The sequence below is a fragment of the Mandrillus leucophaeus genome, unplaced genomic scaffold (genome assembly GCF_000951045.1).
Source record: "Mandrillus leucophaeus isolate KB7577 unplaced genomic scaffold, Mleu.le_1.0 Scaffold221, whole genome shotgun sequence".
Lineage (NCBI taxonomy): Eukaryota > Metazoa > Chordata > Mammalia > Primates > Cercopithecidae > Mandrillus > Mandrillus leucophaeus.
Window position 1 is genome coordinate 3341323 of NW_012102266.1, and position 12846 is coordinate 3354168.

Sequence of the window (12846 nt, forward strand, 5' to 3'; positions counted from 1 at the left end):
CTGTCATAATTTGGGGTATTCATAATCAGTAATGATACAATTCATTTCTAAGGGATAATCCAGCTTTTTCACTCATTGGCTGGCCAGTTATTGTTCCCATACTGCTGTGTCAAGGGAGCTAACTCCCATTAAGTCTAAAATCTAAGTGCCTATCATTAGTTATTGCTGTCATCTCTGCAAAATTGGTCATAAGTACCACTGCAGTTTCCCAGATAGGAAACTAAGATATGGAAGGTTGATGACATGCCCAAGGTCTCAGAATAAACACATTGCAAAGCTAATATTAGAATCTGCAGCTTCTGGGCCAGGCACAGTGGCTCATACCTGTAATCCCAGCATTTTGGGAGACCAAGGCAGGTGGATCACTTGAGGTCAGGAGCTCAAGACCAGCCTGGCCAACACGGCAAAACTCTGGCCCTACTGAAAATACAAAAATTAGCTGGGTGTGGCAGCACATGCCTGTAGTCCCAGCTACTCAGGAGGCTGAGACAGGAGAATCGCTTGAACTCGGGAGGCAGAGGTTGCAGTGAGCTGAGATTGCACCACTGCACTCCAGCCTGAGTGATGGAGCGAGACTCTGTCTCAAAAAAAAAAAAAAATCTGCAGCTTCTGACTGCATTTCTTTGCTAAGATCTTTGGCTCAACCTCTTTAAATTGTGAACAACTTTCTCAGTAAATATGTGTTGAGAGAGGTGGCAGGAGCCAGGGAGAGGAAAAAAATACTATCCATGTAAGTAAAATTTTCCTTAACTCTAGGTCTGCTTCTACAACTCTTCCTGTTTTGGTAACTCATTCCCTGTTACACCTTCAAAAACTTTAGGTAACCAAAACTTTTAGAAGCTGTATTCCTCCTTAAAGAATAAAGATGGTTTCCTCTCATTTCCACTTACATACTGAAAGGAAAATATCTAATGAGATTAAAATAAATGGACTGGGCGTGATGGCTCACGCCTATAATTCCAGCACTTTGGGAGGTTGCAGTGGGCAGATCACTTGAGGCCAGGAGTTGGAAACCAGCTTGACCAACATAGCAAAACCCCGTCTCTACTATAAATACAAAAATGAGTCAGGTGTGGTGGCCCACGCCTGTAATCCCAGGTACTCAGATGGCTGAGGCAAGGGAATCACTTGAACTAGGGAGGTGGAGGTTGCAAGTGAGCCAAGATTACACCACTGCACTCCAGCCTGGGTGACAGAGTGTGAGTCTGAGAAAGAAAGAGGGAAAGAGAGAAAGAGAGGGAGAGCAGGAGAGAGAGAAAGAGAAAGAGAGGGAGGGAGGGGGAGAGAGGAAGGGAGGAAAGGGAAGGGAAGGAAGGAGGAAATTGCACATGTAAATAGAAAAATGTAAATTGCACATATAAATAGTAATTGTTCATACCACACTATTTTCCCATCTCAACATCATTTTCATCTCCTTTTTAGCAGTCAGTACTACTATAAATGCAACGCATTTGCAGTGCTTCGTAACCACTGTCATGATGTCCCCTTTACGCAGCTACACATAGTGGGCCAATTCTACCACTACTGTTTTATGGTCAAAGAAGCAAGAGTATAACAAAGGATGAGTGACTGCAAGGAGCACCCACCCCAGCAGCTGTTAAGATTAGAACCCATGACTCCTACCAATCACATCCTATTGAAATTTAGGAGATTCTAAAATACTGTCTTAGTGTCAGAAAGGAGTAACAGTGCCTGAAGACAATCTTACCATCCACTAAAGAACAAGCCTTGCTTGGTCCCACCTGAATCTTCTCATTCCAAAGCCATTCCGTAAATTTCTTCATCTCTTTGAGTAAAAGAAATTTCCTTTCGCAAAATAGATTGGAACTAAACAAGTGACTTCTGCATCCAGATTTTCATGGTTCTCTGTTCCATACAGATAGTGTGAGCATGGGTTACTGGAGTAGTAACAGATCTCATTTTCCCTTGTAGAATATGGGGATGGCCCAAACTCAAGAGATTGTTAGGGACTCTTGTTGAAAATCAATTACAACAAAAGATGGTATGGAAACACGAATATAGTCTGAATATGCTGTCTTTTCCATGTCTTCTGTTCTACAAGGGAAAATGAGACCTGTTACTTGTCCAGGAACCCATGGATGATCTTATCTGTCTGAAACAAACAGAAAACTTTGGAAATTGGGACATGAAAGTCACCTGCTTAATTCTAACTTGTTTTATGACAGGAAATTTCCTTTATTTCCATTTTTAATCATGTAATGTAAATACTAAAGTAATTTACGGTCACGACCTAGTGTTTGGCTCCTATTCCCAAAATGATTTTAAAAATAGTAATCAGCATCTATGAAAAGCTTCAGAGGGTACTAATATGATAAGCACTGTTGGCAAACGTTTTCTCTAGTTATATCCTGAAGTGTGGTAGGAAAAATATCCAAGGAAGTATATTTCTTCCATGAGCATTTCCTGGTAATTCTAGTCAAAGATGATGTTTCATGGCAGCCTCCGTGAAAGCAAACAGAAGAGCACAATTTTAAAAACACATCAAAGTGGAGTTCTGCTAGAATCAGGTTGGGAGTCAAGTCTTCTCTCTAGCTCTCCTGTGTGGCACCTCCAGCCATGTCCCTACCCAATCCAGACCTGGGCAGAAACCTGGTGAATATTCCATTCATGTGGTCTACATCTAACACTTTATGGGCAAAGGCCATTCTCCTAGGCCAATCAGCAGCATGCTAAGGAACCCCTGGAACTGAGTCAGATGGTCTTCCTTGCCTGTAGCAGTCCTTTGGTTCACGAGATAGAAAAGAAATAACTTAAATATGGACAATTTTTGCATTACTGAGCAATTTTTCAGGGTCTGCAAAGGGCTGTCCATGGCCTAGTCTCCTGCCTTTCTGACAACCTTCCTATGAACCTTTTCCCATTGAGAAATGGAGCTGAGGAGACAGAGTTGAAACTCAAACTAAGCCAGAACTCACCTAAGAGGGGCCATTTCACTCCTTTTCAGCCACCAGCCCTTTACATTCCTTCTCCCTGGTGACCTCATCAGAACCTTCTCATGAGAGGTCAGCTATGATGCAAGACCTTATAGAGGCCAGATGGCATTGAAATAACACCTGCAGCTCCCTTACATGTGAATAGTTGCCCATACTGAGAGACTAAAACCCTTAGGACTCCTGGGACCTGAATGAGGCAATGGTCTGAAGTGCGCTTGGGCTGGAAGCAAGAGATAAGTGGTGAAGGTCAGTATCCGGGCAGCAGGTTGTTTGACCCTTTACTAATAAGGGTTAGGTGCCTACCCATGGCAAGTGCAGTTCTAGGCAGGGAGAGGCCCCTACCCACCCAGAGCTGACGGTCTAGGGCTTGCTTACATTCTAGGCTTCAGCGGGAAAGCAAGAACACCCAACCCCCTGCTTTTGATTCTATGTTAGTAGCTCAGCGCGCCTGTGCAAGCGCGTGCTGCAGCCAGGGTAGGGGCTCAGAAACTGGTTGACAAGATAAGCAGCGGGGTCCTAGGGGGTTGGGCTGGAAGGGCCCACAAGGCCATATTCCAGGCTGTTCAGCTGCGAGTGACCCCTGAGAGGTCGGGATCCCCGAGCTCGCCCGATGTCTTCATCCCAGCCAGGAGCTCGCGACGGGGAAGGAGGGCGGAAGCAGAGTGGGACAGATGTGGTTCGTTCCGGGGTTTCCTGTCCACGAAGATGGATAATTCCAGCCACCCGCCCTGCATTTTGGAATCCTGGCGGACCCCAAAGACAGCAGCAGAAGTCACCGCAGAGGATGCCACCCCGCAGGGCAGTCCGTCCAGAGGGAGGGTCTCACAGCTTCCGGCGCCGTCGAGCGCCCAAGCCTTCTGTTGGCCGCCAGCTGTGCCCGCGACGCCCTGGGTCGGGAGGAGGAGACCCGAGGCGCCGGCAAGACCCCGCTGCCGGTGGCCCGGAGGGCAGGGGTGAGGACGGGGACGTGTACTGAACTTTGGGGGGTTTGCGGGGCTGGAGTTTTGTTTCAGAGATAGCCAGATCGAGATCAGAACCTTTTCCAGAGGAGCCCAGGTTTCCACCTGCGACTGGGTGACCCGGTCCGGAACTCATCCTTTCTGGGCCCTCAGCTTCCTCCGGGCGGGGCTCCTATGGGACAGCTAAGTTCCGCGCCTGCTGCGGGCGCTAGGTACTGGCGTGTCGACCCGCGCTGAGGGTGGCTTCTTGCTCCTCAGCGCTATGCGCGCGGCAGCTCCGAAAGCTCCTGGTCTCTCTCAGCCAACTGCCTTCTAGGGCCGCTGCCTCCCTCCAGAGCCGTTCGGGTCCCGATGCAGAGAGCCCCGCAGCGCCCGCCAGCAGCCACGGCCCTTCGCAACAACCAACTTCCCAGCCACCGGCGCGTCTCCCTAGCCGGCCCTCGGCCGCAGGCGACTGGACAGCGGCTACGGGGAGGCCCCAACGCCACCACGATTGGCTGCCGGCTCCGCCAGTCATGGGCTGATGACGCCCCGGGGCTGGCTCCGCCCCTCCCGCCGCGCGGCCCCGCCTCCCCTCCAGAGCCTGGTCCGCTCAGCCCGGCGTTCCGCCTCATTCGTTGAGCAGGTCCGTGAATTGTCAGCGCGCTCCGGGCGACTGTGTAGCCGCGGCGGCCGCCAGGCTTGCCGTACTCCCGCTGAGGTGCCCGCCGGAGCCAATGTGCCTGGTCCACTGGGCCGTGAGCAGCCACCGAGTGGGGGCAACTTGGCACTTAGAACCCGCAGCAGGGACGTCGGTTTGCGATCGGGACTCGGCGAGGAGGGTGAGTGGCCGCGCGCCGGGCTAGCGGCTCCTCTCGGCACGGTTCGGCGCCGGCGAGAGGGGACAGGACGCGTCCTGGCGCTCGGCGGTCCGTTCGTCCGAGCGTGACCGCTGTGGGGAGGTCAGGGCTGGGCGGGATTTACTCCGTGCCAATATCCCCACTCCCGAACTTCTTGTTGTCAAAAGCATCCCAACTCCGCCCGGGACCAGGCTCCCGTCCGCACCAACTTGGCATAATTGACATGGGTAGGTGGGGCCGGGACGCGTCCCCTGCCCCTCTACGGCGACTACACAGAGCGCTGGGGCGGCCTCCGCGCCCGCGGCGGGTGAACCGCAGTTCCTGAGAAATTACCCGCGCTGTGCCGCACGATAAGACCTAGCGTCCGCGTCTGGATCCCCAGGCTGAGCGAGCGCTCATCGGGCTCAAGGTGGGGTCTCAGCGCCAGAGAACTGGAGTACCAGCCGGGTTCTGTAGCGGGTGCTTCAGTGCTCTGAAGCTACTGAGAGGAATTGGGAGCACTGCTGGGCTTTGAACTTTCTAAAGTAATTGCTTTCTATTAGCACTTGAATCCATGCCCCTCCTGAGGTGCTCGGACCTCCACATCCACCCGCAAGGGGTGTCCGAAGGACTTCGTTAGGACCAGGCGGGAGCTGTTGTCGGTTCTGGTGCCCGGAGCCCTGGAGAATCCTAGAGGCTGCGAAAGGGATCGCCAGCCTGGTCGGTTGGTGTTTGAGCACCTGCGTGTTTAGGTAATGAAGTTGAGTCAGGAATTGACAGCAGAGAACTCAAGGTTAAACCTGACACTCCGTTTGTGACTCGGTCTGGGTTAGATTGTTTTTTCCGCCTTAATGGTAAGGGGGTAAAAGCCGCTTGTTTTTCTGAGGCCAACTACATGCATGTACTTTATATTATGTGTGGACTAAATAGAATTCACTACGATGTTTTCTTATAATTCATATTTGACATGAATGAGAGCTTTTGAAAATACTAGACAGAAACAGGTCCAGAATTTGGGGATGTTTAGACCTTTGAAAATACATGAAAATGTTGATATATAGAGTTCTGTATGTGTATATGTAGATGTAGATGCGCATATACACACGTATATACGTGTACATGTGTGAGTGTGTGTATATATAAAATTAAAAGGTGAATGAGGTAAATATATGAAGGGATAATTCAGCCTTGAACTTCCCTTGGGTCACAGAGATGGATCCTCTGAGCTGTGGGGTGTTAGTGAGTGTGTATGCGTAAGCATGTCTTCATCTGCCTGGTCTGTCTGGGTCAGAGTATGTCCATGAACTTTACGAGCGTTCAGTTCAATACCACTCGGTGCAGATTACGCGTTCCTGTTTTACAGCCCAGCAGCCGCCAGCCGGCCCATCTGTTAAAACATAACATGTACACTTCAGTCTGACCACTGGGGTGGAGCCGGGGTAGGGGGCAACTCTTAGCAGAAACAACATGCTACAAACAAAGGCTGCCTCTCAAGTTCATTTTCATTCAATATTTGGCCTGAACTTGCAGTTAGGTGAGGGAGAAGGAAATGTTTGTCTCTAGAAATGGCAAACTGCATTTTGTGAAATAATTATAGCCACGGCTTGGGGAGGGGGAGCTTGGAGAAAAAAAAAATCCCTCTAGAAATGTGGTGCTTGTCACATCACCATGCAACACTGGTTTACAGCCTCGCAGTATGGCATGTATATCAGAAACCGTTTGCTTTTGCTTGTTAAAAGAATGCATTAAAACTGAATCATTTTGCACTAAAAAAACCAAAAAAACAAAAAAACCCCACCTTAATAGAAGTAAACAGAGCTTTATCACAGAAGCTATAGTTAAGACTGCCTTGGTAATTCTAATGAAACATGCTTTTAGGAATTTATAACCTGGACATATATTCACAGTCAGTCTAATCACTAGTTGCAATGGTTCGCAATTTATAGTTTTAAAATAATAAAAAGGCTTTATCACAAAAATTCTGATGACTAAAAGGGTATGGGAGGAGTATAATAGCTTAATAAATTCTTGCAGCCAAGTGACTGATACTTTAAAAAACAATAAATTCCTTTAATAGCATAATTACTTTGGTGGCAAAATAAAGGCAGTATTCTTGAGAAGCATAGTTCATATTTTCCCAATAATCTTATGCTCATAATTACATTTTAATAATGGTATTCATTAAATATGGGCAGAATAAGCTGGAATGGTTTTTAAGAACTCATCACAAGAAGTATTGTTTTCAATTTTATGGTATATAAGCATTTTGGGGAAAACATACAAAACACTAATCTGTGAATGTCTTTAAATTTCTAATGGACTATATAGACATAATAATTTTTCCGCCTTGATATGAATCATCCAAATTAACTAGGCTGTTTCTTAGAAATTCAGTTCTTGGACTGGACCTCAGTCCCGGGGTTTCAATTTAGGAGTCTGGGGTGGAACTTAGGAATCTGCATTTTCACAGGCACCGCCAAGTGATGTTAATGCCAGGGATCCCTTCACTGTACTTTGAGAAACACTGGAATGGTGTTAATGACATAAAAGAAAAATTATAGTCTGTGAGTTGATTTAACAAATAATTGTTCAGAAATGTCCAGGTGGCATTTACTGGCCATGTGAAATTTATAGGTAATGCATTAACTCTCTGTCTTCAACAATGGACCCCTTTTGTCTTATGTCTGAAAGTGTTTTGGAATCCTCAACTATCCCTATTCCAGGTTGGCCCTGATTCTAAGGAAGTCTGCCTGATTAAACAAGACCTGATGAATTTAAGACCCAACCCCAAACCCCAGTCTTAGTTCCTTCACCCCCCACTCTGAGTTCGGTGGAGTCCTGGGATGCTCTGGGGTGACTGCTAGTCCTAATTCACATGGTTGAGCATTTCCTCCTGCAAGGTAGAATCCTTATCTTCATGAGGCACCCTTTTTCTCTTTAAAAGCTGTTCTAGAACAAAGCCCAGCACCACAGCTGGGCTACTACAGACTATATAAGGTCAATAATCTCCTTGGGAAGCTGTGGCTATTTTGCTTGTGGCCAGGAAGAGTGTCCCAGGCCACCCACCCAGAGGCCCAGAGATTCTTACTTTCTGAAAGTCACCTTAGGAGTATTTTGAGCTGCCCAATTAATTGAGTAAATAGATTTTCTCATTGTCACAGAGATGTGGGTTGAGAATTGTTTGCTACCTCTCCTTTCACTGAGAACACTGTGAATTTTTATTATTGTCAATTAGTTTTTTATTTATCATTTGATACTGACATTTGGATTCTGTTCTCCCATTTCAGACTGGCATAATTCTCCATTTAAGACTACTAAATAAGGTTTGAAAGAGAAAAGATCTATCAGAAGTTACCCTTCCCTCTTTCTACCATCCAAGTAGCTAAAAAAACAAATGACTTCTTTCAGAGGTGAGAAGTAGCCTCATAACAAAAGGATGTGGATAGGCCAGGGTATTGAACTTGGATTGTTCCAGAACACTGGATCGTCACTGGGACTTTTACAGAGTAATTCTGTTTAAAGAAGCACTTGGCAGGCATGTTGATAGGTCACTTATCTTAACAATCCTTTGAGGACAATGATTTTTTTCCCACTTTCTTACAGATGAGCAAACAGCAGCTACAAAAGGATAATATTTAGATCTTGTCTTTCATATTCAAAGTTGACACCAATAACTGAGAAGCTGGCCTTGCAACTTAAATTGTTTTGATTTAGCATTGTGGTGATATGATAGGGTTATGCTTAGTAATTCATATTATCTACAATTTTTTTAACCTTTTTCTTCAAATTGTTTCTTATATTGAATGTGACCTTGTAATAGTTTTCTTTATAAAGTTAACTACCGTATGTAATAATTAGTTCAATGACCCTGACCTTAACCAGGCAGGCTTGACCCAGAGAGGAAAATAATTTGCTAAAAGTCCCAGATTACAAAAGCAGCAAAGCCTACGTGTAGAATCCTTTAGACCAGTGTTTTAGCCCTGTGCTGTTTTGTCTATTGTCATGTTAAGCTGCTAATGTTTTTACTCTGGCAAAATAGGGTTGCTTTTGTTTTATTTGCCTAGCTACTGTGTGATTGGACAGACTTAGAAAAATGGAAAAGCCTAAAATATACTATCCACAGCCCCTGCTCATACAATGGGACTGATTTCTGCCCAGTTAAAAAAAACTATAGTAGAATGCTGCTTTTCTTGAAACTGGGCCGTAGGTCATTGCAAGCTTCTAAGCAACAATTCTATTATAACTTTTTTTTTTTTTAAGCTATGGCATTCTTCTGGCATCTAACTTTCCTTTGACAAATTCTTTTCAAGTTTTTATGCTTCTTTTCTTACCCTTATCCCCATAGCAAAATCTACTTGTAAAAAATTCACTTTTTAAGTCAATCTGCGCTCTTAACATCTCCTAGTTCTTCCATTTTAGCCATTTTACCATTTGTCCTCCAAAATGCCACCTTAAGTTCCCAACCTTCACTTTAACTTTTTGGTTCTAGTAATATCCTCTAATATAGGACAGTCGTTGAGCTACAAAAGTTTCACAACAGCTTAAGCTTGTGGATTTAATGATAATAGTAGTAAGAAAAAAGAAAAAGATGAAGGATAATACTGAAGTCATGTTGATATGTGTATCATATTAGATATTCCCAGCTTACAGTGTCAGTGGGAAATTCAAGATCCAGATGAATGAAGTGACAGATGCACTCATCTGTGGCCTCACAGACACTCTCCTGATACAAGCTGAAAAATATAACTGAAGACAGCATCCTGGGTTACAGAAGGAAAACAAATGTTAAGCTCTGAGAAAAGAACTGGGCAAAAAGTGAAGGGTCAGGGGTGGGATGGGTAGCATGATGGAAAAGAAATACCTCCAGTAAAATGCCAGACAGGGTGGTAAGAAATTTATAGAGGTGCAGACGGTTTAGAGTTTCTTGGAGGCATTGATTCTGTTTTATATTGTCTTCACAACCTGCTCACCCTGCTTGCTTTAAATAATTTATTATAGCAGCAGGCCTTCCCCTGGTTAGTTTCTTTATATATATATATAACTTTTTCCTTCTCATCTCTGGGTCTAATCAGAGGCATATATAATAGTGTGGCTGCTCTGGAGTACTTAGGAAAATCTGTGATCAATATCACTATATAATAAACCTATGGCTGTTCTGTTCTATTTTGCAGTGTTTTCTTCCCTGTTATATTAACTTAGTATCTGTGTTTTAAACAATATTTTATTAATCTCTGCACAGTGTTACTTCTGGGTTTATTCCTTTTGGCTGGAACTATCTTTTGAGTAATCCATCATTGGACCACCATTGATCTAATGATGTATTTATTGCTCACTATTGCAGTACTGGCAAGAAACCCAGTATGGTTCTAAAAATTTGATTAAAAAGAAATCAAGTTTTTGCAATGTGTAGCCATCCAATTATGTTAGGAGCTGCTGAGTGTATTTTATGCTAAAATATAAACATCTTTCAAGTGAGCAAAATGTGCTGTTTTTTAAGGCTTTTAAAACTTTTTGCTATGAAATAATAGAACAAGAAGAGACCTCATAATTGGGAAAATTATGAGTACACTCCCCCACCCCTGCCAAAGGTAAGATATAATACTTTTTCAGATTATACCCTTGAACACTAAAATAGATAGACTTATCTTTTTAATTGACAATAATGAAAAAGTGGTGATAAGAACTAGCTCCCAGTCCTTAAACGATATTTCAGGTAATCATTACAAATGAAAGTGAGCTAAAATTAATTAACAAATACTAACTGAGTACCTATCATGGGTAGTACTTCTCTACTTAGCCAATTCAGGATTCAGTTCAAATATTAGTGCCTTTGGGAAGCTTTTCTCTGTCCCTGTTTGACCTGATGTCTTCTTCAGACAGAACCTTATCTCCTGTATTCTCCCTCTTGGAGACCCTTGAGGGGAGGGACCACACTTTTCATCTTGTAGCTTCTCAAGCAAGGTTACTCAAGAAACGGTTGCTGGGTGCACTAGAGGCTACCGCAAATTACAAGTGAACATTTACAAGGCCTTAAAAGGATATGCATAAAGATAGTTCACCAAAAGTTTGAATGGTAGCAATAGCTGAATCCTGGTGTTCAACGGTCAACTTTAGCAGTGATCTCAACACTTCATAGAACTATTATATCATCCATTCCTACTCCATCCATCTCCAAAGTCCCTCCATTTCATTTCTACCTTGCCTCCTCCTCTCACTACCTTCCTGTGTGTCTTCTTCAAGGATGTCTCCAACTCCCACCCTAGGCTAGGTCATCTCCCCTGATTTCTCTTTTGTTCCAATACCCCTTGTCATATCTTGAAAAGGCAGCTGACGCATGAGTCCTACTTTGAAACTTGGGACAATTTCACTCTAATGTCATTTGAAGTTGAAGATGACTTGGTTCCTTTTGTCATCCAATGCAGGTGACTAAGCTTTGGCCGTGGGAGGTTTAGGGGTCTTTGAAGAGCAAAATGGTGCTTGGCCTAGAGGTTGCTAATGTCTGAAGTTCAGCACGAAGGGGAAGTTTGACATTTGTTGAGGTCACCCTTTTTTATTTTTTATTTTTATTTATTTATTTATTTTTGAGATGGATTTTCACTATGTCGCCCAGGCTAGAGTGCAACAGCACAATCTCGGCTCACTGCAACCTCCACCTCCTAGTTCAAGTGATTCTCCTGCCTTGGCTTTCCAAGTAGCTGGGATTACAGGGAAGCACCACCACACCTGGCTAATTTTTGTATTTTTTAGTAGAAATGGGGTTTCGCCATGTTGGCCAGGCTAGTCTTGAACTCCTGAACCTCAAGTGATCTGCCCACCTCAGCCTACCAAAGTGCTGGGCTTACAGGTGTGAGCCACCATGCTCAGCCTGAGGGAAACTTTTTTTAAAAAAATACAATTCCAGCAAATTTTTATTTTATAAACTAATTTTTATAATACAGTTGACGCTTGAACAACACAGGTTTGAACTGTACAGGTCCACTTATATAAGCAGATCAAAAATACAGTATTGGCAGGATTTGAAAGCCACATATAGGGAGGACAGAGTTTTTGTATGTACATAGATTCCTCAGGACCAAATGGGGGACTTATATTGGTGGATTTCAGTATATGTGGATGTCCTGGAACCAGTCCCTCGTGTATACTGAGGGAAGACTGTCGTTTTCATTTGTAAATCTCCTTTTCTTTACAAAGCACCCTCTACATAGTCATGTTTAACACATGGTCTGATGGCTTAGGTAAACACTAGTCCTGGGCAGTGGGTTGCTGAGGTCGTGTACGGACCATGTGTCCGTGTGTACAGACCAAGGATCAGTTGAATTAAGCCAACTACCTGAAGGGGACATTAGGATAGCCTTTTTGTATTGGATCTTATGGGACTTTAAATGATTGCAAGAGATCAAGGTCCCCTGTTTTCTGTCTCATCTGGGAGATTGAGCCTCACTTAATGTAGGTGCTTTCTTCTCATACCTGCCTGCCAAGAAGAAAATAGAGAATTGAATGGTTAAGCCTAGAAGGTACTTATATGTTTGAGGCCACAGAAAAGATGAGCAATCCCAGATTAGGTCATGAACTCAAATGCTGGTTTCTCTTGGGTCTTGGAAATCAGGAGCACCTGTTTCTGCGTATCCTAGGGCTTGTGCTTTTGCCTTTGGATCGGGGGTTGGGAGGACTCAAGGGATGTTGTAGAACCAATTATGTGCAGACCCTTTCTGGCAACTAGTAGATGTTCTCCCTGTGGAAATTTGCATTTTCCCATATCTGCTTTTCAGTATCCTAACTATTAAATCTTATTCCTCTTACACTTTGCACATACTGAGGTTCTCAGCCAGAAAGTTCTTACCTTTTGTTTCCCTAATTTCAACTTACTCCTTAATTCAGCCTCCACCTTCCAGTAATGTTTTCCTTTCTGTGATATTCTCTTTCCCCATCTTTTCAGGTAAGAGCTCCACTTTATAAAAGCTCTGTTACCATCAGTGTCACCATTAATCTTTTCCCTTTGAGAGTAATGCATTTTTGCCCATTCTCAAAGGACTTGCTTAGAGCATTCCAGTGTGATTTTCTGATGGGATATTACATGCTCTGACAGCCTACACAGCAAAAAAGTGATTAACCTCA

General features: G+C 44.2%; 1 protein-coding gene across 2 annotated transcripts in view; it reads left to right on the forward strand.

Moving 5' to 3' along the window:
- Nucleotides 1–3514: 3514 nt before the first annotated feature.
- Nucleotides 3515–12846, forward strand: part of MARCH3 (membrane-associated ring finger (C3HC4) 3, E3 ubiquitin protein ligase) — a 149516-nt gene continuing 140184 nt past the window's right edge. The window contains exon 1 of one of the 2 annotated variants that reach the window (XM_011981202.1): nt 3515–4734. The gene's annotated coding sequence lies outside the window, so the exon portion shown is untranslated. Of the gene's footprint in view, nt 4735–4914; nt 5162–12846 lie in introns of those variants that run through there. The other variant, XM_011981203.1, reaches the window with a different exon arrangement.